This window comes from Pseudorca crassidens, chromosome 20, assembly GCF_039906515.1.
Source record: "Pseudorca crassidens isolate mPseCra1 chromosome 20, mPseCra1.hap1, whole genome shotgun sequence".
NCBI classification, from domain to species: domain Eukaryota; kingdom Metazoa; phylum Chordata; class Mammalia; order Artiodactyla; family Delphinidae; genus Pseudorca; species Pseudorca crassidens.
In genome coordinates, this window is record NC_090315.1 from 18,427,309 (window position 1) to 18,453,050 (window position 25,742).

The following is a 25,742-nucleotide window of genomic DNA, read 5'->3' on the forward strand; positions in this document are numbered from 1 at the left end:
GAACACATTTCAGCCTCTGTGTCTGCTATGCTCTCAGGTTGAAATGCCCAGATGTCCCACGTGGGGTTGGATGCTGGTGCCTCCTCCACCCACTGCTCACCCCTTGGCCTCCCTATCTTTGGGACTTTGCATCAGCCTGTCATCTACTGACAGGTAATAAGATAGAGCATTTGAAGGTGGGTGAAGGCCTTTGTCTTTGTGGGTGATCCTCTCGTCATCAGGGTCCTAGCATTTTCGTGACAGTTTCCAGAAGGTTCTGTACTCATTAAGAACTGGCATTTGCATAGATGGCTCTGGTGCAAGGTGTTCACCTAGTCCTTTGGGCCAATAGTGTAGCTTCAGAAGCAGACAGGAGAAAAGCAAAGAAAAGACTATTCACAGGTGTCTTAGTCTGCTCAGGCTGCCTTAATAACATACCATAGACTGGATGACTTAAACAACAGAAATTTATTTTCTCAAAGTTCTGGAGGATGGAAGTCCGAGATCAAGATGCCAGTATGGTCAGGCTCTGGTGAAAGCTCTCTTCCTGGTTTGCAGTAGACTGCCTTCTCACCGTGTCTCCACATGGCAGAAAGAGTGAGCTCTCTGGTATCTTAATAAGACCACTAATCCCATCATGAGGGCCCCACCCTCATGGTCTCATCTAACCTGATTACCTCCCAAAGGCTCCATCTCCAAAAACCATCACATTAGAGGTTAGAGCTTCAACATGTAAATTTTGGGGGACACTGAAAGTCCATAGCCATTGGTTTTGTGCCTTTGGGCAAATCTCTTCATCTCTTACCAGTGTAATGGGCATATTATGATTCCAAAGGGATAGAAAGTAAGAGCCCCTGCCCTGCTGTCTGTTCTTTCCCCTTTGTCTTTTCAGAAGCCCTTTGGCAGCTTCACAGCCAGGGCTCAGGAGGGGCCAGTCTCCCTTACTGAGAAAAATGACCCCAAGCACGCTACATGCAGTTTCTCCAAGTGAGTTTGGAGGAGGCGGGTAACAGATGTCTCAGGTGGTGTTGAGCATGTGTCTAGGCACCTGGCAACCTAAGGAAGGTGGCTGCTGTTCCCATCTGAAGGTCAAATCATTAAGCAACCTTTATATCTTTCACAGGTTTCCCAATTAGCTTGTTTTTAAACCTCCAAAGTTTGAACCTTGTAAGTTTATCTGCTGAAAACGAAGATGCTATAGAGGCTGTTGCCCCATTTTCCCTTGGATGGACTCAGTCTCCCTGCCCCAGCCCCACTCCCTCTGGTCCTCAGGAGAACCCAGCTACTAGATCTTTCTTTTGGGGACCCAGCCACCTAGTTTCTGGTAGGACCTCACCCTGTGTGCTCTAGGGTTCCAAGTGGAGGCTCAGACACCCAGCCCAGCCCTGCCTCAGGTGCTGGGCCTGCACCACGAGTCCGAGTGGGGGAGTCTAAGCCTCAGTGCTCCTGACAGGCTGAGGACTCCTGCTGTTTGACGTGTGGCAGCTTCTGACCAACCTGGACCTAGACTTTTCCCTTGACTAAACTCTAATCCTAGCTTCTGATTGGTGACACCCCTGTCCCCATTGCCTGGTGCCCCTGAACCACTGCCGACGCTTCATGGCTTTGCTGGCTACACCTCTGTGCACACACCCTTCTCCCTAGGACGTGAGCAACTGTCCTGGGTCTTCCTGAGACCTGCTTCCTCCCTCCCCGCCCTGTAGGGGTTCCTCTGTGACCACACCTGCCAGGTGGCTTGTGAGGAGGCCAGTGACGCCTCCAGGGAGGGCAGCTAGGGTGGGGCAGTTCAGCAAAGCTGGGGGGTGTGGATTGCTCTGTTGTGGCCTAGAAGCAAGGTTTTGTAGAATTGCCCCGTAATGCATGCTCTCCCAGTCCCTGAAGCTTCGCAGTGAGAAGATGGATTCGCACACAGCTTAGTAACGAAAACCAGCATTTCCCCTTCTGACTGCTCAGCTTTGACAAAGTGGCACCAAAACAGCTGGATTCAGCTGGCCCATGTCAGGAGGTATTCTGGGGCAAAACCGGGACTTCACGTGTACTCTCTTACTTAGCTCTCACAACCACCCTGTGGGGCGCATAGTGCTGTCTGAAAACCGAGACTCAGAGAGGTTAGGTACCTTGGCCATGGTCACACAGCACATCCATGACAGGGTACTATTTTAAACCAGACCTGCTGAGGCCAAGGTTCACAGGGCACTAGGCTGGTGTGTACCTCTTCTGTTGCTCCACACAGGGCAGGCTCAGGATAGGGGTGGGGAACTGACATTTGCAAAGACATGTAGTCTTTTCTTCTTTGGAAAAGTATATCACTCTGCAACTCTTCAAGTATGACTGCATTGCACAACTTGGTAGACCTCGACAAATGCAGAAGGGCCGCAGCGGGAGCGCCCTGGCAGGTTAACAAACCAGTGAAGTCCGTAGGTGACGTTCTCACCCTGCATAGGTACCTGGAGCTGCCCTGAGCCCCACCCCAGATGGTGAGACTGTGCTTTGATGCCCACCAGGGCTGTGCCCGAACACGGCTCTGGGTAGTTGGCAAGTAAACCTTTGCCTTCACTAAAGTGACCTTGTATCCCAAGGGATACATTTGCTCTAAATAGCACCTTCTGAGACCTAGTGCCCCTTCCTGAAGGGATGACAGCCAGTTTCAGAGAATCCAGAGGAGGGCCTCCTGGTCAGGCCCCTCCTGGGACAGAGCAGAAATCTCCACTCAGCAGCTGGTAGAACCAACTCACCCCTCCTTCCCTCGACTGCCCAAATGCCCTTTTTTGCAGAAAGGGCCCCACATCCCAAGCCCTCTGACCGCCAGCAGCCACATGTAACCAGCCACCACTCACAGCTTCCCGGTCGCCCCCATGTCAGGCGCTGGGCCAGGCTCCCAAACAGCGGCCGGCCTGATGAGGTGGTGGCCGGGGGTGGCGGCTGTGGCTGATTGAAGTCCCCATTTCCCTTGTACAAAGGCAGCATAATTAATCAGGCAGTAATGAATTCAGGTACCACCAGCTTGTCACCTTGAGAGATAGGCTCTCTGAGAGGGCTGGAATTCACAGGAGACAATCAGGTCACCATTAGGATTTTTCAGTATTAAATATTAATATTAAGTGGAAGATGTATTAGAAGTTGACCAAACTTTGGTCTGTTGACCTTCAGGAACCCCTGCCCCACTTTCTTTCCCTCTCTCTCCGTTTGGCTCATGGGGCAGGGACACCCAGGGTGGGTGGACCTCTGGCTGAATCTGGTCCTCCACCTGAGGCTTTCTGAGCTCAGGGATGACTCTCCCCTTGTGTACCTGTTACTCAGCATCCTCTAAAGAGGGGCCATGGGGAGGGGGAAGGCGGGCGTTCCCCTCAATGAGAATTCGGGCCGTCCAGCGCTCTGCCTGCAGCAGCTCAGGCGATGGACCAGGGTGCGTGTGCTGTGGAGTGGGTGTGGGTGTTGGGGGGTGCTGGATGCTGTGGCTGGGCCCTGGTTTTACTGACCTGCACTCTTCAGCTTCCAGGAGCAGCCAACCCAGGAGTGCAGCAGGGCCATCAGCAAAGCAGGGATGCCTATCCAAGTTCAAATCCCAGTCTTCCCGGGGCCACACTGGGAGGTTTGGAGCAAGCTGTGGAACTGGGAGGTGGCATCTGTCAATGTAGTGGGATTAAACAAAGTGATGGTCACGGGCCACCTTGCCTACGGCTTGCACACAGTAGGCCCTCAGCTGTGGAAGGCTCCTGTGGGTGGGGCCCATAGAGCCCCAAGCTCTGGGCTGAGGCCAGGCCTGGGACTAGCCCACTGGAGGCTGACAGCTCCAGATGGAAGCCCCAGCTGGCTGTGGGGCCCGAGGTGCTGTGTGTGACAGGCTCCCCTGACTTTAAAAGGGGCTCCTGGTCAGTGCTAGCACATGTCACTGCCAGCTTCAGGATCAGTGATCCCCAAATGCCATGGGAATACTGAGAAAGCTTCCAAGAAGAGGTGCTATGTGATCTCTTTTAAAGGAATATGTCAGAGCCACAGTGTGGCCCAAAGGTGCTGTGCCCCCATACAGAGTGGATGGGTGGCTTGAGATCCCATGTGTCCCAAGCACCTGCTGTGTGCTCAAGCAGGAAAGCAAGTGATAGGGTAAAAAGATAAACTTATTTTTTTTAAGTGGGCAAAGAATATGAATAGTCAATTCACAGAAGAGGCTTGGAAATTGATTACTAAAAAAAAAAAAAAAAAAAAAAAGATGCTCAATCCTGCCAAATCTTAAGGAAAATGCAAGTTAAATGAGGTAGCATTTTTATATATAATGGAATATTAGTCAAAAAAAATGAAATAATGCCATTTGCAGCAACATGGATGGAATTATACTAAATGAAGTCAGACAGAGAAAGACAAATAACATATGATATCACTTATATGTGGAATCTAAAAAAATGATACAAATGAACTTATTTACAAAACAGAAACAGACTACAAACTTCAAATACAAACTTACGATTACCAAAGGAGAAAGGTGGGGAGAGGAATTTGGGATTAACATACACACACTATATAAAATAGATAATCAACAGGGACCTACTGTATAGCACAGGGAACGTTACTCAATATTCTGTAATAACCTATATGGGAAAAGAATCTGAAAAAGAATGGAGATATATATATAACTGAATCACTTTGCTGTATACCTAAAACTAATGCAACATTGTAAATCAACTATACTCTAATATAAAATAAAAGTTAAATTTTAAAAATGAGGTAGCATTTGTCACTCATCAAATGGGCAAAAATTTACCAGTCTGATAATAGGAGGTACTAGTGAGTATGTCAGGATACTGCTCTCAGATGCTACCTATTGCTGCAACTTCTTTGGAGGACCTAGCGGTTTCCTTTACAACTAGAAATGTACACACCCTGAAACCCAGCAATTTCCCTTCTGCTTTACCTACTCTCAAGAAACATGTTATGTGCACAGAGAGAGAGTCATCACACCAGGCTTTGTAATAGCAGAAACCTAAATGCCCATCAATATTGAAATGTCTAAATAGATGAAGGCATCTTCACAGCGTAGAGTTTTATATAGCAATTAAAAAAAACTGAGTTGGGCCTATATGTATGCAAATAGATCTCTAAGATGTATTATTGAGTGAAAAAAGTCTGCAGAACAAATACATGTATGGTTTATGTTAAAAAAAAAACCCTCAACAATAACAACTAATACTGCTTGGTTTTAATGGAGTCCCATGTATGTTGCAAAAGCATAGAATAAAAGTCAGAAAGAATATATACAGACTCAGCGGCTACCTTTTAGAAGGCTGAGGGTAGCCGTGGATGATAGGAGTTCAGCGGGGGTGGGGCGGCTTCAGCTTTCTCTGCAATGCTATAGGTTTGGGGGAGGCAAAAGAGTTAATGAACCTCATGTAGAATAGAGGTTAATTTTTAATTTTTTAAAAATATATTTATTTATTTATTTTTGGCTGCATGCAGGCTTTCTTTAGTTGCGGCGAGTGGGGGCTATTCTTCGTTGTGGTGCGCAGGCCTCTCACTGCGGCGGCTTCTCTTGTTGTGGAGCACGGGCTCTGGGCGCGCAGGCTTCAGTAGTTGTGGCTTGCGGGCTCTAGAGCGCAGGCTCAGTAGTTGTGGCGCATGGGCTTAGTTGCTCCGCGGCATGTGGGATCTTCCCGGACCAGGGCTCGAACCCGTGTCCCCTGCATTGGCAGGCGGATTCTTAACCACTGTGCCACCAGGGAAGTCCCTAGAGGTTAATTTTTAAAAGAGTTTGGCTAGGGGAAACAGATAGTGCATCTAGGGGGGTGGTTGGCAGAATACGTGAAAAGCTGAGAGAATGGCTAAGAAGGAATGGGAGAGCGTGTACTATGAGCAAAAGCCCTCTGGGGCTTGCAGAGGGGAGGAAAGAGAAGAGGAGAGTGAGAAAGTCAAGGAGCCTGGACACACAGAAGGGATCACTGGGGAGGGAAGGTGAAGAGCTGGGCTGCTCATTGCTTTGTCCTTGGCCGGGCTGGGAGCATGACCCACAGAGATGTGTTTCCTGATGCTTAAGTTTCCAGCTGTGACAACTAAGGTTCTTCCTCACACCCCTCCTATCCTCCTTTTAAGCTGGAGATCTGTTTCTTCCGCTGCTCAGATAGGAAGTTTTGATTATTTTTGCATAAGGACCCAGAATTGAAAATCAGTGCTCCTGCTACTGACCCCCCATCATCCAAAGGAAGTGGGCTCTGGTCCTGGGCACACTTTTGCTGTCCAGGGCTTCCCAGCAGGACTGGAGACCTGCTTCTGCCCATGGCTGTGTGGATGGGGAACCTGCTTCTCCTGGGTCATGCTCAGGGGTCCTCAGGCTTACGAGGGGGTGGTGTGGGAGCCTCAGTTGCAGCCACCTGGCCAACCTTCAGCCCTGGGCTCAGCATCCCTGCACAGAGCTAGGCCAGAGAAATGCAAAAGGAAGAGTAAAACCAAACTCACCTCCCAGGCTCCACAGTACGTGGGCTTTGGAGTCCGATCTGACTTCATATGCCAGCTCAGCCCCACGGCCAGCGTGTATAACTTTGTGCAACCTCAGATTTGCCATCAGGGTTTCTGGGAACTAAGCAAAATAAAATGTGTCGAGCCCTCAGCTCCATAATGGCCCCCAGTATGTGATAGTGGTAGTTGAAAATAACGATGCTAACGATACATCTCCTCCTGTCTCTTCAAGACTTTTATCAGAACAGCGCACTATGTTTACGTACTATGAATGTGGGGACATACTTAGAATAGTTTATTCTAGTGTGATGAACAGGAAAACTGTGTTTCAACTCAGTAAGTCTTTCCCATCCTGGGTTTTGTAAAGTTGGAGTTTCACTGTTTCAAAAAGCTCTAGTGAGCCTGGATTCAGAAGGGTCAGCAAAGAAATTGCTTCCAGCTGTCCAAGGGAGGCTTGTTGGGAGAAATGTCAGCTCCTCTGCCATGTTGGCTGGTTGAGGTGGGACCCCATTCAGCTAGGGAGGCACCCATCATTCCCCACAGCAAGGCCAGGACCAGGGAGAGGTGAGTGAGGCAATTGCCTGGGGGCAAAATTTAAGGAGGTGCCAAAAAACTCAGTAGTCAAGATAAATAACATTTTACTGCAATATATGTTTAATAAGAATTAATGCAGGGACTTCCCTGGTGGCCCAGTGGTTGAGAATCCACCTGCCAATGCAGGGGACACGGGTTCGAGCCCTGGTCCAGGAGGATCCCACATGCCACAGAGCAACTAAGCCCGTGCACCACAACTATTGAGCCTGCGCTCTTAGAGCCTGCGAGCCACAACTACTGAAGCCCGTGTGCCTAGAGCCCGTGCTTGGCAACAAGAGAAGCCACCCCAGTGAAAAGACCATGCACTGCAACGAAGAGTAGCCCCTGCTCGCTGCAACTAGAGAAAGCCTGCGCACAGTAATGAAGACCCAACGCAGCCAAAAATAAATAAATTTTTAAAAAAAAGAATTAATGCAAAAAAAAATTATGATGAACAAAATATCACCACTTTACACCCTGGCCTCCAGCCTCATCTTACTGACCCCTTCAGCAGCTGTCAGGGTCCTAACATCCTTCTTGCTGGGTGTCTTGGGCACGGCTAGGTCTGCCCTGGTCTAGGGGAAGGGAACTGGGAAATGGGTTCTGTGACTTGCCTTTCATCAGCATGGGGAGGAGCTAGGAAACCTTTCTGGACAATTATCTTTGAGTGTGTGTATGATTTTTTTTTAATTTTTATTTTTTGGTGACCTTCATTGAGGAAATGAGAGACTTAAAACATAGAAACAAGTGATAGGAACATGAGAGTTTATAGTAGAAAAAGCAGATTTGAAAACTTCAGAAAGTCTTCTACTGTCTGTTGTCTATTTTTCAGAAAATAGTCAAGGGTTTGCAAAACCAAGAACAATTTTTCAGTTTTAAGTGCTTTCGCTTTCCCCCAACAATGCTGCTTCAGTAAATACAGGCTCAAGGGTACATCTTGTCTGCCCTTCTAGGATCTGAGCATTCTGTACACCTGGCTTGAAAGCTCAGCTGATTAGCTCTCAGACACCACCCATCTCAATCCTAGGCACATCCCCCCATCCCTGGCTGATGGGGCTGGATGCCCAGCGAGAGAGGATGTTTTCACCCAGGAAGAGACAGGAAACAGCTACAGTATAGAAGATGTTGGTTTGATGAGACAATCCATTAGTTGGTTGACCCCTTCCCAAAAGAAATGGGATTAGGGGGAAAAAAACCCCAAAAACGTTCTTCTGCAAGTTGGAAGTCATGTGACAAATGATTTTTGTTGCAATACAATATTTAAGTCAAACTAAATGAATGATAATATAATCATAGGCATTCTGCCATTCTTCTATATATTTTTTTTAAAAAACTAATTTGAGAATATTTAGAAGTAAGGTAAGCTGTTTGTGGCAATTATTTGTGGTGTGTATCTAAACACGCTGCTGGGCTTCCCTGGTGGCACAGTGGTAAGGAATCCGCCTGCCAATGCAGGGGACACGGGTTCGAGCCCTGGTCCAGGAAGATCCCACATGCCATGGAGCAACTAAAGCCCGTGCGCCACAACTACTGAGCCTGCTTTCTAGAGCCCATGAGCCACAACTACTGAAGCCCGCCCTCCTAGAGCCCATGCTCCACAACAAGAGAAGCCACTGTAATGAGAAGCCTGTGCACCGCAAAGAAGAATAGCCCCTGCTCGCTGCAACTAGAGAAAGCCGCACACAGCAACGAAGACCCAATGCAGCCAAAAATAATAAGATAATTTATTAAAAAAACAGAAAATAAAGTCGCTGCTGAGGGGGCTGCAGTTCTATCAAGGTGGATGTCGGGAGACCAGGTCAGGGGAGCTGGAGGAAATCTAGGGGCAGAAGGACCCCACTTCTGAAAGAAATGGCAGTGGAGGCAGGCAGGCAGATTTTAAGTGTTCAGGCAAACACTGCTTTTGAAAAAACTGGATTCTATAATTTGTTATATTAATGATCTTCTTTAAATTATTACTAAAAATGCCATCCAGGGGAACAGGAAGGTAGACTCTGTTTTGTCCTTCCCTTTATCTGTGAACTTCATTTAAAAAATCACTTTATTTTCAGCACCTTGGTTTTGTTGTTTTTGCCAGAAAGTAACTTTTCTGTTCAACAGTATATTAATGCAGAATAGAAATAAAGATGCTTTTAAAAATTCTTTCAAGCACAAAAGGAGATGGTTTTCAACAGATAATTTTACATATTTACATATTTTACCTTAAGCATTTTGTAGTCTCTGCCTACTGGTGAACGGATCAGATTTTTACACTCTTTCAAAATGAACCAGTTTGGCTTCTAAGCCACTGCAAAGGACGGAAATGAATTCGAACTTTTTTTTTTCCGCTTCATTTTCGCATCTTCGCATTTCCTTATTTCACATGGTTTAAAATAAAATGCCTCCAGCTTTATTTTTCCTTTCTCAAGAGCAAAGTGAATGTGACTTTTCGGAGGGGTCACAGGATGCCCTGGGGGCCCTTGGGTGTTGCTGGGCCGCTGCCTGCTTTCAGCTTGACTGAAGGGCTTGTCAGAGTTTTCATCTCCTAAGAAACAAGCCGCCGGCGCTGGCCAGAAGCAGGGGAAGGCAGCCGTCTGAGTCCCACACTGGTTCTTTCCCACTGACATCAAATCCTGAGGTTTTGAAATTAATCCCACACAAAGACAGCCCTTCATTGTGGTGCCTGTTTGAAATTAGACTAGCAATAATGACCTTTCTAAGATGTCTCGTTGTTAAGATAGCCCCCTGTTGAGTCTGAAAGGCTGCTGAGGGCCTCTCCCCCACTCCCCCGACCAGAGTGGGTGAGATGCCTCAGCAGTCAGGTCAAGGTGACCGCCTGGCTTGGCCGGAGGTGCTGCCCGGTGGCAGGAAGTGGCCGCTAGCCCAGATGGCTGGGCTGCCTCGGGCCCCTATGACCTGGAGCCACCGTTGCTTCCCAGGTCTGAGCCGCTGACTGTCCCCGGCTGAGAACTGCTCTCACCTCCAGGTAAAAGAGATTCCTTGAGTTCTAACCTGTATTTTGTTAAAGGGAACTGGAGCCATAAAGGGACTCGACCTGAACATTAGCAAAGAAAGCAGTCATCCCTCCAAGGAGGAGGAGCCCCCAAGGGGCACAGAATGGGGACCGGTGGTCCTCCGCAGAACCCCCGCTGAACCCCACTTATCTTGCTTCTTTTACACAGTGAGTTTTCTTCCCCGTAGCACGTGGCTTCCACAGCAGACTGCCTTGCTGGGGACGTGGATGGAGTCGGGTGCAGCCAGGTGGGCCAACCGGGGTTCAGGCATCTGACTGTGCCCCCTGAATCCGGAGCAGCACAGCCGCCTCTCCGCTGGGCCCTGGCCACTCATCCACTGTCTCTGCGGTACCCACGGGCTCTTCACACGGAGGCGACTAAGAAAACATTTCTCAGGGAGAACAGACTTGAATGGTAACATCCCTGCCTATTAACAGAAACGGAGGAGTATTTAGAGCTTATGTGGTTTGAATGTGACCTTCTTACCAGACTAGCGCAGAATAACAATTTAGTTATTTTCGAAAATGGCTGTACTTCTAAATAATTAGATATTGTAATCATTTCCATCAGTGACTCCATTCGGAGCCCTGTTTCAGTTAACATGGTCATTGTGCTACCGTGGCCTGCATGTAGCGCTCGGTCTTTGGAAATAGGAGGTGTATGTTAAGCGTTCTATTATTTCTGCTGCCCACCTCAAGCTCTGCTATATTTTTCCCAGTGTTCCTATTTGGAGAAGGATTCTGTGCTGTTGAATTTTGATATTCCTAGTGTCCTCTGCAAAGTTTGTGTCTCATTTGAGTTGCTTCTTTTAACCCTTGGCAGTGGTTTTGAAGAGAAGAGGCACGTGAAGACGGTCTGAGTATTTTGTAAACAACCAAAGCTGATTTATCAAAAAGAGCACTTTCTTCTAGTGTAACGGTCTCTGTCAAACTTCTTTCTCTTTTCCGAGTGCTGGAGAATGTGCTGGGTCTGGCCTTTGCATTAGGAAAGTTAGAATGACGCCTCCTTCTCTGTTGTAATATATTTCACCTCTCTGAGGCAGACGGAGCAGAAGCTCACAAGGAAAAGCGATGCCCTTTCCTGCGGTGACATTAACCAGAATCACGTGGAAAACAATCCAAGCCTTGTAGGAAAAGGGAGCCATTAAAATGTGCCCTGAGCGATTGGCTGCACCCAATCTTGCAGCCTGGCTCGCTCGCGGCAGCAGCCAGGAGGCTGCCCCCCTGGACGGAGAGAGCCTTGTTGTAGCGCCACAATTAAAATCAGCTCCTCTGCCAAAAATAAAAGGGAGGAGGGAGGGAGGAGAACATCAAAGACAGACTGAAAAGTGTAGTTAGTAGTAAGAGTGGTCTCCTCTTGAACCAAAGCCTGCAGCGATTCACGGCCCCCTTGTTAATGAGAAATTTTGACCTCTGGTTTGTAAGTTAAACTTGTAATCCCAGCTAATGAAGTAAATCACTTCCAACTTGAGTCTGTTGTTCCCGTCTGCTCTGCACACTGCGTCTGAGAGTGAGGATCCAGGTCCACACACACAGACTGAAGGGAAATATAATTATTCAGTGACCGCAGAGTTTCTTGCGTGTTGAGGATGTGCTCGCAGTAACCCTGCAGGCGTGGATTGTGGACCTGTCTGTTATTTCATTGTAACCTGTGTGTTGATAAGAGAGAGAGCCTGTTAGACTCTGGGTCGAACAGCAGGATTGAATGACACTTCAGGGAGGTAAGTTGGGGACCCTACACACTGCATTTCTTCATTTCTTCAGCACATGGAAATCTTAGTTCCAGGCCAACGACCGAGCAGACAGTCTAGTACTTTGCATAGGGTAGAAGTCGATGCATATTTCCTGAAGAAATGCTGCTGAATGAAGGAAAGACTATTCGGGTGATGTGGAGCTCAGAGGGAGAGAAGAAAGCACCGCTCAGGAATGTGAGTCCAAGCAAGGCAGGGCTGAGGAGTCTGCGAGCTGCCTGACTTCCGGCTGCGCTGAGCCTTGGTGGGGAGGAGAGGAGCCGTTGTGTGAAACTGGGTACAGCTGGGATGCTAAGGGGCTTGCTTCTTCGAGTGACAGATTATAGCTGAGAGAAACGGGCTAAAAAATTACCCTATTTTAATTACGTGAGGGCAGAAGTAGGTATTAGGCTGTTGCTTCGTCTAAAAGGGATTTCATTCAGAGAGCTGTTGACATTCTGTTGGAGGTCCATGACACATCACGTTCTATTCCTCCCGGCTAGTCTAAATTCTCTAAAATTTTCTGGATTATTGTGTAAATTATCTTAGCTTCTGACCGGGAAACAATACTATTAATTTTTGGCCAGGAGACAACTCAGCCGCACAGTCTGGTGCCAGGGCATAGTGACCTGTCAGAGGTGAACCTTCTGGTCTTTGGGGAATGTTATCCCTCCCCCCAAGGGGAGGATGCCTTTTCTGGAGTTCAGGCCACCACCCTCCAATCTAGGCCGACTTTCCCAGTGGTGGGGAGGTGGCTGCCCTCGGAACCGGCTGGGATCACGAGCAATCAGTGGGACCTCCCATGGGGCAGGGGTGGCACTGCCCACCCTCTCTGTAGGCGGGATCTCTGTGACAAAAATCCCACAATGGAAAATGGCTCTTGTTCAGAAAAATCGGAGAAGCCGGAATTTTCCTTCTCCTATTGGACATCCTTGTCCCTCTCCAATCCCTTGGCAGGTATCAGCCTAAAACGTTTCTGAAGACTTAAAGCTTTCTAGGCCTAAGGAGGGAGTTTGGGAGGGAGGATGTTTTTAAACCACTGACTCCTGTTATTTCTGTTGAAGGGCACTTAGACCTAGTCTCCTTGTGTCTCTCTGGTTTTACATTAGACAAAGCGAAGCATTTGGGCATTTGTCCTGTTTGTATGACCCTGGAGAGAGCTCTGGGGTGAGTCCCCAGGCAGGAAAAGTCACTGACCGGTGTCTGAAATCTGAGGACGTCTGGGGCCTGAGGCTGGGCATTCGGATCTACTACAAACAACAGTGCGTTATACGTCAAGTGATTTGAATAATCTCATTTTTCCTCTAAATTTGAGCATGTATAAAATATTGATTTCATCAACAAGTGGAGAAAATGCCACAGCGAATCTGTTCTCCGATGGTGCACCTGGTATGTGGAGAAGCCTGTCGAGAGGGGCCATGAACATAATCATGGTTTATTAGCTGCATGGGCTTTTTCCTTTGTTTCTTTTCATTTAATTCAAAGTGAAACAACTCAGCATGCAAAACTGAAATTAGCTGGGAAGAAAAAAGGTGTAAGTGAATAAACAGGCAGATCCATTAGAGTCGATGGGTTACCGGATCCCTTGCCACTCCTCAGACAGCGGCCTATTAAAAGCGGTAATGTTTGCTGCCGGCGGTGCCCCTGGCAAAGAAAGAAGGCCAAGGCAGGCCTATTTCACATGCATCAGACACAAGAATTAAATAGACCAATGTTCCCTAAAAGACTGAAGTACATCTCTTTCTGACGTTCATCTCAGGCAAAAATTCATTGATCTCAGTATGTCCCTTGGCAATTATAAAATATTAAATCCAAGTCACACTTTTCTAGTTGGCTTAATTTTTTCTCTTTTCACAGCTTTCTATTTGATCAATTTTAACAAGTTAGGAATAGCATCTAATAATAAAAAGTGCAGAGTTTAAAAGTTTGTTCTTTTGACATTCTTTTTTATTTTGTTTTGGGTTTGCATTAACTTTGTGTTATATAAAATGACTTGAATGCCATTTTAACAAACAGAAAGAACATGAGTGAACCAGAAGGTTCTTTACTGAGAATGATATTCATTAGTAGGCATCCAACGATAAGGACAGCCTGATTTAAAGATTTTTTTTTTTTTTTTTTTTAGCACATGCCCAAATAGCCTTCTTATTGTTTTGTAGTCATTAATGCTCCTCTATTCCAAAATTAGCATGTGGTTTCAGCTGGGAGTATCTGGTGGGGCTAGAGGTTTGACTGCGTTCCACTGAGATTTACAAAAGATGCAAATTCCTTTCCCCATTTTTATGCATATGTAATGTTTTAGTGTTTGATGTTTGTTAATTCAGAATATACCATAAATGCTAACACAGACACACATGATAAAAATGCAGAATTTTGGCAGCCCGTTTTCATTAGACCATCAGTATGGGAATTATTGGGGGGGAAATGTTGCATAATAGTAACTTTACTCTCCAATTCTCCTTGCCATAAACTATGAGCACATCCCCCCCAAATTTATAATTTATAATATATAGAATCATTTTATGTGAAATAATAAATTCTTCTGAAATAAAATCTATTATGGTCTTCTCCCTACATTTAAGTTTTCACATGGGAAAGTTATTCACCTGTTGTCTACCAATTCCTTTATTTAAAGCTTTATTTATATTATGTCATTGAATTCTTACCACAAATCCATGAGGTCATGGTATTGTCTCCACTTTTCTGATAAGAGGTGCAAGGGGCCCACGATCATCCAGCACCTTCCCTCTCTGGCCAGCCAGGCCAGTCCCTCTGGGGTTTTGACAGCAGGATCAGAAAGAAAGAGAGGAGGAGAGAAGGTCAGGGTGGAGAGGGAGAGGCCTGGGGGATAGTGCTGAGGAGTGTTGAAAAGGATGGGGCCACTGCAGTACGTCAGGGAGAAAGCAGGAGAGAAGAGACAGGTTCAGAAGCAGTGCTGTGATCTGTGTATCTCCCTTAGACTGTTGGAGGAATGTCAGGATTGAACTTGGCTTATTTTGAAATTTATTATGTTTACGTTGACAGATTGTGTTTCTTTGTCTGAGACACTACCCTGAGACTGGACCACATAGGTGATGGCTTTATAATTACTAAGGTTGTTTTGAATGGCCAATTACAATGTTTCAAAGAGAATTCAAAATAGAGCTGGAGCATGGGGACGAGAAGGCTCTAAGCCTGGTGGCTTCTGGGCTCCTAATAGGCTTTGCTCTGGTCTCTAAAGGGGAATCAGATGCAGAATGTTCTGCACAGTCTCTTTGTGGCTGCCATTGTCATTCTCCTCCTATGCCTGTTTTTCCTTGCTGCCCATGCGTCCTCACCTCTCTCACCATGCAATGATGATGCATTGCATTTTCCTCTCTGAGATGGCAAGAAAAGACCTCTCAAGGAGATGATTAGTGCCATAGGGGTCCAAACTGCCGTGAGCCATCTCTTGTCGTGGTCCAGACAACGCAGGGCCTGCTGTGGGACCCTGAGCCCAGGCCAGCAGTGTGTACAATCATGGTGGGCTCACCCACCTCTGCGTCTCCCACCGTGGTGTCCCCTTTCTGAGTCACTAGGCTCCATTAAGGTTTGCTCCCTCATCTGCATGCTGAGATCTCTTTTATCACTCCAGCACCCAGAACATGGCTTGACACAGAACAGGTGTCCAGGTAGGATCTGTTGAGCAGAAGGATGGATGGATGGGTGGATGGATGGACGGACAGACTGGAGAATGGTTGAGAGTATCTCATAAACTCACGTCAGGAACTGAAATAGGCTACTCCTCCGAGGAGCATCGGCATTTTTTGAAAGACCTAATGTTGAAGAAAATAATCAATAAACAATCTATGATAGGAATAGAAAAGAGTTTTATGTGAGCCAAACTGAGGACTATAGTCTAGAAGACAGCCTCTTGGAGAACTCTGAGGAACTGCTCCGGAGAAGCACGGTTTTCAGCACAGTGTTATACCTTGGCAGAACAAGGAACATTAAACAAGTCTGGGATACATTCCTTCAGGGTTTCCATAAAAAACAGATCCGCACGTCCACAGCGAGTCAGTATGGCCTGGCACCTGGGAAGGGAGTCTTATCAAAGGAGTATGCACTGGCACCCCAGTAAGGTAGGCATTTCATCTTTATTTTTAATATGGACATTCTTTACTTCTGGCCAGTGCACCCTTTTCTTAATAATTAAAGCAGACGTACAACGTGTGTTTGATAGGCCACAAACAGTCTGCTTTAGTTAGCATACAGTTCAAGTTAATTCATGTATAAGCCAGAATGACTTCCCCTTTTCTCAATATGTGAACATTTCTTCTATCACTAGGAAGGATGCTACACACACCAAGAAATGTTACCCCAAAGTGGGGTTACCCAAAGTTTGCTCCTCTGACCACCTGTTATGCGACTTACCTGAGCAGCCTTTTCATTGGGTCCTTGGGCCCCACTCAAGACCTACTTAATCAGAAATGTGTCTTTTTAATAGGTGCTCCAGAGGATTCTTTTGCACTCCAGTATTTGAGAAGTTCTGCTTTTCTAAAGGTAAGATTTTAGGAGTTAGGATGCTGATCTGCTGGAGGGGGAGCAGAAGCTCTTCCCTGGTATCAGCAGCTAAAACCTCCTTTCTGCACCACCTACCTGATCCAAGGCAGCCCGAGGACCCAGCCCAGCCTCCTGGACACTAGGTGCCCTCCCTGCCACAAGGCCGAGGCTACATTCCCATAGCCCCCATCCCATCTCTCTCAGCAGCAGGCTTCTTCCTCACACCCTGGGATCAGGGTGGACCTTTTGCAGCTTTGCCCTGCCCCCATGCTGCCCACATTAAGCTCCTTGAGTAGCAGGGACCTTGTGAGAGGCCCCAGGCCCTTTGGATCAGTGGTTCGCTACAAGCTTGTCCAATTCCCCCAAAGGAGGGAGCCTAGACATTTCCTTCTGGGATTCTGGGAGGAATTCCTGGGATATAGCAGCTGTCGGTGTGGACTAACGAAGCTATTTCTTCTTAGGTGGAGCCTCAGTTATCTCATCTGTAAACTGGGAGTAAGAAGAACAACCTCCTTGGCTGCTTCGGACACCACGGGAATGTGAGAAACCTTTGCAAGTCTTAAAATGCGCAAAGGCTCTGCGCATATGTGCCCATTTTAACCTTGAATCCTGAAGTGTATCTGGGGTGATTTCCTTCCTCCATTGGTGGATCTGGGGGAAGACTCTCCTCCCCTCCAGATCTGAACCTCTATGTGCCTTGCGAGAGAAAAGTGCCTCTTGAAGGTCTGTGTGCAGTGAAACTTTGCACAGGCTTTGAGGGTTGTAGCATGTCCCCACAATCCTCTTTTCCAGATTAAATGTTTGCATCTCTTGTTATATTAGGAATTAGACCTGCTTTGTGATCATTGCACCTGAGTACCTGTAAAATACAAAAATACAGCAGTGGCTGGTGTCTACGAATTGGCTGTTTTTGGTGTGCATGCGTGCCTCCGTGTGTGTGTGTGTGTGTGTGTAATATATATTCAAGGCAGGCAAAACGGTTTACATATTCCCAACCCATGTTAACAAGATGTTCTTTCCTGAACATAACATGTTTCTGAAAATTCCTGAATCTTTCACTCTGAAACTCAACAATATTGTTATTAAAATGGTTCTGTTTAAAGAACACCTTAGTGAACTTTGTTTCCTTTTAACAACAGGCTCATTTTAAAGGTCAGGGTGTTGAGTTGCCAGAGCAGTGACCTAAAAATAACCTTTCCCTTCTACCTGAGTTTCTGATCCGTGATGTTAGCCTTTGGAAACGCTCTTTCCTTTCTAGTTTCTGCAGCTAAAGGAGTTGCAGCCCCTTCAGCTATGCTCATAAAAATTTGCTTCCAGACAACATGGTCTGTTTATTGTGTAATAATCGAAATGGCACTAAATTGCAGTGATTGGCGAACACTTAGGAATTGTATTAACCTCTTAAGTGCTAAGTGGTTTGCTGTCGTCTCCCCACTCAGATGTGCAGCCCCAATGTGTTTCTGTCCCTTTGCTTCCCTCAGTCAGTGTCATGGGGGAAGCAAGTGTCCTCAAGCCCAAGTCCTGCCTGGGAGCAGGCTGGACCCTGCTGGCACTGCACTAACCAGAAGAGAGTCCTGCCTGACCTGTGGCAGAGATGATAAACTGTCCCTACTGGGGATCCCGAGAGGCTGGATTGGCCAGTCTTGGCCCACCAAGTCCCACTTCTGGCTTCAGCTGTGTTGTGTGTTTTATGACAGTTGCTTTATAGCTCAGTTTGAGAATTGATTCTCCAAAGAGCAAAGAGAATAGCTGGTCTTTCTGCCAGAGCCATCATCTTTGGGAAGCTGCTCCCAGTTGGGCGAGTCCCGGCTACCCTACAGGAGGCCAGGTGGCTGTGGCCTTGGCGTCCCTGCGCCCTGCCCCCCGCCAGCCCTGTCCACACTGCTCTGGCGAGCGGCAGGCCCGGGAAGGAAGAGTTAACCAGAAATGGAGCGGCGCTGCTCCAGGGCAGGCAGCCTCGCTGCAGAACCGAGCAGCGTTCGTGCAAAGGCAAGTCATTTCCCGAAACACTGCAGACACACGGCCTCGGGCAGCCTAAAACCTTTGGAGACCGAAATGGCTCGCAGGGGTTGGAAGTAATAAGGTGTTTTTCCCTTCTTTCTCCTTCACTGAAATTCTGCGAGGTTGCTCTGCATTGCTGGGGAACAATGGTGCTCTTTTTGTGTTTTCTATGGGTATTAAGATCCATTACGCTGTGACATTTTTAAGATTGGTTATCCTGTACTTTGGTGTTAAATTGAAGTTGTTTGTTTTGAATTTAATTCTTTCATTTTTCACATGGAAAAGGCAGCTCTGCGTTGCGGTGAGGCTGGCTCACTGAAGTGTGCCCGTACTCATTCGGGGGTGGATATCTTTGCCATCCCCGGACCTCGGCAGAATTAGCCCTGATAGAACATGACCTATTTCTCTATTGGAAAGTCTGTAAGAATCCTGGGAGACGACTTTAAAAACTAGGAACTAGGGGTCGTCTCCATTGTATGTCGAGGGAGAAACAGGATACGAGCTGGGTTTTAGCAGAATGTTATACATCCAATCTGTTAAGCCTAATGCAGCCTGCATATAATTATTACTACTCTCTGTTTACGACAGCAGCAAAATCAGCTTCCATCCAACAAATGACCCAGCAGCAGTGGGCCAGCCGCCTCTGAAATGACATCTGTTAACTCTTTGTCAAATGCCCTCTCGTTGTCCCTTTCTCCTAAACAGCTCTGTGGTTAATTATGACCTGAGCATATGACACAGTCTTTTCGAGTGGAGAGAACTGCTTAGGGGCAAGGAGAAATCTAGCTCCAAGAAATTGTCTTCTCTCGCCCTTCAAAAAAAAAATAAAAAATAAAAAGCCATAGCAAATTGTTTTAAAATAAACATTCATTTATTGCACCAGAATAGGTTGTTGGACTACGTTTTGATTAAGCACTAAGATTACAGGGTTATTGTATAGCATTGTGTCGAGAGGCCCAGCCATTCATGGAAAAAAGAATCACATCAAATTCTTGTCAAACCATAAAAAAGTTTCCATCAGAGGAACTTGGGCGGCCTTGATGCCTGTGAGCGGGGAGCTGGTATACATTTGTGCCACTGTTATCAACTTCATTAATGGTGAAAGGCAGTTTCATCTTAATTGGTCACTGGAACTTGGAAAGACCAATCTGATAAACCAGAATTTAGGCCCAGCCCCAATGAAGGAAGTATAAAGTGCCTTCTATATCCGGCTGCCCGGGGTTCGTGTGGGCTGGGTTTTCTCCCTGGAGCCTGTGTGGGGTGGCTGGTTTCCGGTACTGGCACTGATGTCCCATCTGGGGGCCTCCTTGCCTTCACCTCCTATGAGATGAGCTCAAGGATACGAGTCCTAGGCCTTCACTTTGGATCCATACATCAGCGCAGGGCTGACCATGTGCCGATCTGGGTCTCTACTCTCTGCCTGCTCACGGCCCTGGATTCTTGCAAGTGTCTCCCGCTGTGGTAGCCCCCTAGCTTCTTTGTGTGGAGATCATCAAAGGATTGCCGGGAACTGGGCCGAGCTGCCCCCACACAGGGCCACAGGGCTCAAGCCTGCCCTGGACACCAGTCCTTGAGAAATCCGGAATGGCATCCCTAACCTTGCCTGGGAAGGGCACTCGGGGGTTGAGGGGGTCCCACCGTGACTCAGGAGGGTCTCCCAGGCCCTTCTAGCCTGCAGGAAGCTCCTGATAGCCGCCTCCCAGCTGGACCCCTGCCTTGAGATTGAGGGGCGACGTTAGCAGCCTGGCAGATTCCACAGCTTTCCATCTAAGACTCCAGGGAGCCCTGCCCTGTGTTTGGCCAACCCTGACGAGATAGCCTGGCCACAGATGTGACCAGGGACTGTTCTGCAATCTGGAGACAGTAAATGGAAACCCATTCCAGACTGATGTTCTCAGATACTGTTTTCATTTCCTTTGTTGCTTCTGAAGGAAACGCATTTTAGTATAATTCAAAAACCACATTATCTGCCCAAATCCCATCTTTCCAGCAGCATCCTCTGAGTTGCCGCCCACATGGGTTCTGAGGCCTGCTCCTGCCCCTTGCCAGCTGGAGGGTCTGTGGGCTCACCTCTTGGAAACCACAAGGGTGAGAGGGGTCCCTGAGGGTCCCAGGTGTAAGCTTGTGTGAACACAGCAGTGCTGCCTCAGACGTCAGTTTCCTTTTACGCAGGCATTTAAATGTGTCTTTGCTTGGAAGCCAAGGCCAGACCAAGTAGATGGCGAGTTTTGGGGTAGAGGGAGCAAGTCCAGAGGTGGCCAGCTTGGGGAAGGAGGAGCGGCATTTCTGCGTGGATTTATTCATTCCCTAAGCTCCTGACACGGAAGGTCCTAGACCTTGAATCAAAGTCGGACATTTCGGCTCTGTCCTTCCGTGCTGTGTCTCCAATCCCAATCGGGAATAAGCATCTGTGTGAGAGAGGTCCTGTTTCCTAATTTGTGGCAACTGGTTCCTCCAAGTAATATAATTATATTCAAAGTAAGTTATGTGATGGGAGCAGCATTTGAAGAGAGTATTGAAATGAATGCTTTGGCTCTGTTCCCTGCTGGCTTTCTGCCAGGGAGGGGGTGCTGCGAAATGAGTTTCCGAAACCATGCCCCACGATGCACAGCCAGATGCTGGGACAGATCTCATGTGGTCTTTTTTTTTTTAATTGAAATACAGTTGATTTACAATGAGTTAGTTTCAGGTGTACAGCAAAGTGATTCAGTTATTCATATACCATACACACACACACACACACACACACACACACACACACACACACACATATATATTCTTTTTTAGATTCCTTTCCATTATAGGTTATTACAAGATATTGAGTATAGTTCCCTGTGCTATACAGTAGGTCCTTGTTGGTTATCAATTTAATATATAGTATTGTGTATATTTTAATCCCAAACTCCTAATTTACTCCTCCCCCTTCCCCAACTTTCCCCTTTGGTAACCGTAAGTTTGTTTTCCATGTCTGTGAGTCTATTTCTGTTTTGTAAATACTTTCATTTGTATCATGTTTTGAGATTCCACATATATCTCATGTGGTCTTGTGCCACATCGCAGAACCTTGGCCCTGGCTTATCCCTGGTCCATCCTGCAGACAGCATCTCCCCTGAGTGATTGGATAAACTGCCTCGCGTCACCCCTGCTTGCTTCGCTCGAGTTTTAAGAACTTGATCCTGGGAAAGGGAGGAGAAGGAGCTGATTAGGAGTCAAACCCCTCATGCCCAGACCTTGTGCCCATGCTGCGTGATAAGGTGCAGGCCATAGAAGCTTCCTTGCAGGCCTCCTTTCCCAAGATGCTCCTCTCCTGCTCGCCCAGGACACAGGTGGGGTGTGGACTCGCTTCAGGAGGGGCCCTGAAAAGTGCATCCGGGTCAGTCCTGAGGCCAGGACCCTTCTCTGCCACATCCACAGGGCTGAGGCTTTGGGCCTGAGACCCAGGACCTGAAGTTTCCTGTTAGACTCTGTCCTGGGGATGCACATGTGGATTAAATTAGAGCAATATGTTTTTCTAACAGCATCTCGGCTGAAAAGCCAAGCAGATAAATGGAGACAAACCCAGCTTTATGTGAATGAAAAGCGGCTGATGGGGGAGCCACTTCTGCCTGAAGCACCGCAGCTGGCAGGGCTGCCCTCCTGGGCTTGCACACCCTCCCACCTCCCCCTCCAGCCCTGACCCCGGAAGCACTCACCGTAGGGCTCCTTCTGCCTCTGAACACCCCTCACCGGGCCTCTGCTCTGGCCAAACCGGCTTCCTGCCCATCTCCAAACCTGCTGTGTGCTGCCCACCCCTTGGCCATGGCCGTCACCCATGCTGTGCTCTCTGTGCAGGATTTTCCCTCAAGATCGTCTGGCACCGTGGTGAAGAGTACACAGTCCACCAGAGTCACCGTGGGCAGGTCGCTTACCTGCTTCGTCTTCAGTTTCCTCACCTGTCAGTGGGGATGATGATGTCTACCCCGCAGAGCTCAGGGAGGACTGAGGGAATGATTCACATGAAGCCCTTAGCACAGCACCTGGGATACAGCTAACATTTGTTGATCGTCATCATCGTCATTATTATTGTTACTACCACCTCTCCAAACACCACCTGGCCTCAGGGCATGGTTCTCTCTCTGCCCCACTGATCAGCTTCCTGGGAGGGATCATTTCCTCCTTAGGGAGGTTCCTTCTGCACCTCCGATGGATGGTTTCATGCTGGCTGAAGGTAGGGAAACCTCAGCGCAGGGGCCTCGTCAGGGTAGCAGCAGAGGTGGAGATGGCAGGTATTTGGGTAACACTTGTTGATAGCTTGGTTTGTGATTATGGGTTTCGGTGCTGGTTTTAATGAGAAGGAAGAGTGGGCCGAGCTCTCCCACAAAGGCAGCCTGTATCCATCACTCCTGGGCTTGCTCACAGGTCTTTCTTATGGAGCTGGTCCTGAGGCCCCCAGGGGAAACAGGTGGTAACTTCCTAGCAGTTGAACACTAGTCAGGAACTGATTAGTCCCTGGATGACTCAAGAGTTTAGGAGTAGTGTTTTGTATTATTTGAAGCCGCTCTGTTTTGCAAACACTTTCATGGACTTTCACTAAAGGAGCCCCTTCCTAGTATGACAAAAGCATAAGTGGAATCCCTCCTTCTCCCCCGCCAGTGCCCACTGGCTGCTTCCGCACCATAAATCCTTCCTCATCAGACAGCCCCACTCAGCTGACATCCCCTAGTAGACCGTAATCTTCAAGAGGGAAGGGAAGGGGTTGTTCTCCGATTCGTACACCTGCCCCCAATGCCGAGGCGCTTACACAAGTTACGGGTGAGGCAAGTGCTCCGTAAATCTCGAGTGCCTGATAGTACCACTTGGGAATGCCAAACCCTCCTCTCCTCTTGGCCCTCGCAGCTCTGTATCTGCACTCCTCTTCCAGACGCACAACGTTCTCCGGGAAGGCAGGGACTGCATCCAGCTCCTTACCGGCATCCTCCCAATGCTGAGAACATGGCAGGTGTTGCATAAATAGTTGCTGTGAACGAATGAGTAGAAGGAGAGAGAGTGTGAGATAATAGAAAATACATACTGGTCTCTGCCTTCGGTTCCTGGCACGGGGCTCCTGAAACCCTGGTAATTTCCTGGGTGGTAAGAGTGTCTTGTTTTCAGTGAGGTGACTCTGTGGGGCTCCTGGATGACGGCTGGTCCCCAGAAACACCAAGCCATGATTAGAAGCTTGGAGTTTTCAGCCCCACCCGCGATTCTCTTGAAAAGGAAGAAGGGCTGAAAATGGAGTTAATGATAGATCGTGCCTACGTGGTGAGGCCTCCATAAAAATCCCAAAAGTACAGGGTTCAGAAACCTTCAGGTTGGTGAACACATTCACGTACTGGGAGGGTGAACCACCCTGACTCCACGGGCACAGAAGCTCCTGTGCTTGGGACCCTCCCAGCCCTCGCCCTATGTATCTCTACATCTGGCTGCGCATCTGTATTCTTTATCGTATCCTTTTATAACGTGGTAAATGTAAGTAACTGTTTTCCTGACTTCTGTGAGCTGCTCTAGCAAATTAATCAAACCCAAGGAGAGGGTCATGGGAGCTTCTGACTTATAGCTGATCCGTCAGAAGCACAGGTGACAACCTGGACTTGTAACTGGCATCTGAAGGTGGGGGGCAGCCTTGTGAGGCTGAGCCCTTAACCTATGGGATCTGACGAGATCTTCAGGGAGATAGTGGCAGAATTGAGTTAAATTGTAGGACATCCAGCTGGTGTTGCAGAATTGCTTGCTGTGGGAACCCTCCCACACACATATGGTGACCAGAAGCGTTAGAAGTGAAGTGTTCCATGTGAAAAGTAAAGGAGAGGAAGAAGGAGGAAGGACTGAGTTTTCTTCCTAATACATAGAGAGGGATTGCTAAGAAAATGGCAATGCAGGTTATTGTCACAAGAAGACGGCTGTGAGTGTGAAAGAAAACAAGGGCCGTGTGAGACCCCTCTGGACAATGACCTTCACCGAAGGTGGCCCTGTAGGGAATAAATGCCCTCTCTTACTCTCCTCTCTCATTCCAATCTTGAGCTGGAGAGGCCTGGGGGCTTGACCCCCACTAGAAGCCAGAGGCAAAGAGCCCATTAATGTGGACCCCCTGGGCCAGCCCTGAGGGCGGAGAGGGATCTGGAAGTGCAAAATGAGCATGCTTGGCTCTCCTGGGAAGCAGGGAAGTGGATCCCATTTCTCAGCACTGTTCTCTGACAGGTACAAAAATGGCCTTCGTCAGCTTTGCCGATTCCATCCAGCTCAGCTTCTGATGCATTTTAAATTCCCCACAGAAGACAGACAAAGATGGACTCAGGTAGGGTCCTGCTCAGAGACAAACCTCTGACATCCCCACCTCCAACCGACTACACCCCAGCCTCAGACAGGGGATCAGGAGTCAGGAGTTTAAAATCACAGCCAGGTTCCATCCCCAAGCTGGTTTGGGATTATCCAGGTCAGAGAGCACGGGAAGGAAAAAAGCAGATTTCTTTTTTCTCTTTGAGTTAAAAGTCTGCAGCATACAAGCTACTCTTATACACATGTCTTTTTGGAGACAAAGGGCAGTTGGAAAATTAGGAAGCAGTTTTTTTTTTCTTTTCCTTTTCTGATTTGATGCTGGTGTCTTAAGAATCTGAGTTTATATGAAAAATGTGAGAGTGCCAAACCTCAAAGCAAGTCCTTGGAGCCAAAGTGAGTGGAGTGCTAGCGGAGAAGAAAAACGAAGGCGAGGTCCTGATGCGGTGTGGCGCAGGAGGCCCCGTGGGCCCGCTCGTCTGGAATTCTGCAGCGCTCGGGTTGTGTGGAATCACGCTTCCCAGCGCTTGTTCATATCTTATTGCCACAGGTGAGATGGGCGGGCAGCAGCATCCCACACATTCAAAAGACCTGTGTTACTGGTGGAGGGCTTGGATTGGGTCTCTGTTGGGAAGTCCGAATCTGGGAGACGCCTTATCACCCAGAAGGTCCCCCTTCTTTCTCCATAAAGTGGGGACCCCCTCTCAGGGTCCCACTAAGCACCTCCCCTTCTGGGTGGTATATATCTTTCTGTAGCTTGCTTTTACACTCTCTCTCTCCCTCTCTCTGTATAAACACATGTCATGATGATGTGTATAGATCTAGGTTATTCATTTTAATTACTGAATATATTTCATTATATGACTTACTACATTTTATTTATCCACTGCTCAATTAATGGAAATTTAGGATGGTCCCACTTTGGGGCTAATAAGCAATGCTGCACTTAACACATTTTCATGTCTCTGTGTGCACCTGGACTTGAGGACTCTGGGGTATGTCGTTAAATGAGGAACTCTCAGGTGATGAGTAAGTGCATCTTCAACTTTTCTAGCTCTTGCCAGATTCATCTCCAAATTGTGTCGTGAAAGTACACTCCCACTGGGAACACATAACTGGTCCCATTTCCCACATCCTTGCCAACAGTTGATGTTATCAGATGATTACATTTTGCCATTCTTATTCCTATTTCCCTATTTAATAGTGAGCTT

The 25,742-nt window shown here is 47.7% G+C and overlaps 1 long non-coding RNA gene across 8 annotated transcripts in view; it reads left to right on the forward strand.

The window, feature by feature from the left end:
- The window catches only part of LOC137214333 (uncharacterized), a 237,961-nt gene extending 220,617 nt beyond the window's left edge, over positions 1 to 17,344 (forward strand). For 5 of the 8 annotated variants that reach the window (XR_010938861.1, XR_010938862.1, XR_010938860.1 and 2 more), the window contains 2 exons: positions 10,177 to 16,239; positions 16,701 to 17,344. This is a non-coding gene — a long non-coding RNA (uncharacterized lncRNA). The remainder of the gene's footprint in view (positions 1 to 10,176; positions 16,240 to 16,700) is intronic. The other 3 variants (XR_010938858.1, XR_010938857.1, XR_010938859.1) reach the window with 3 other exon arrangements.
- The last annotated feature ends 8,398 nt before the right edge of the window (positions 17,345 to 25,742 follow it).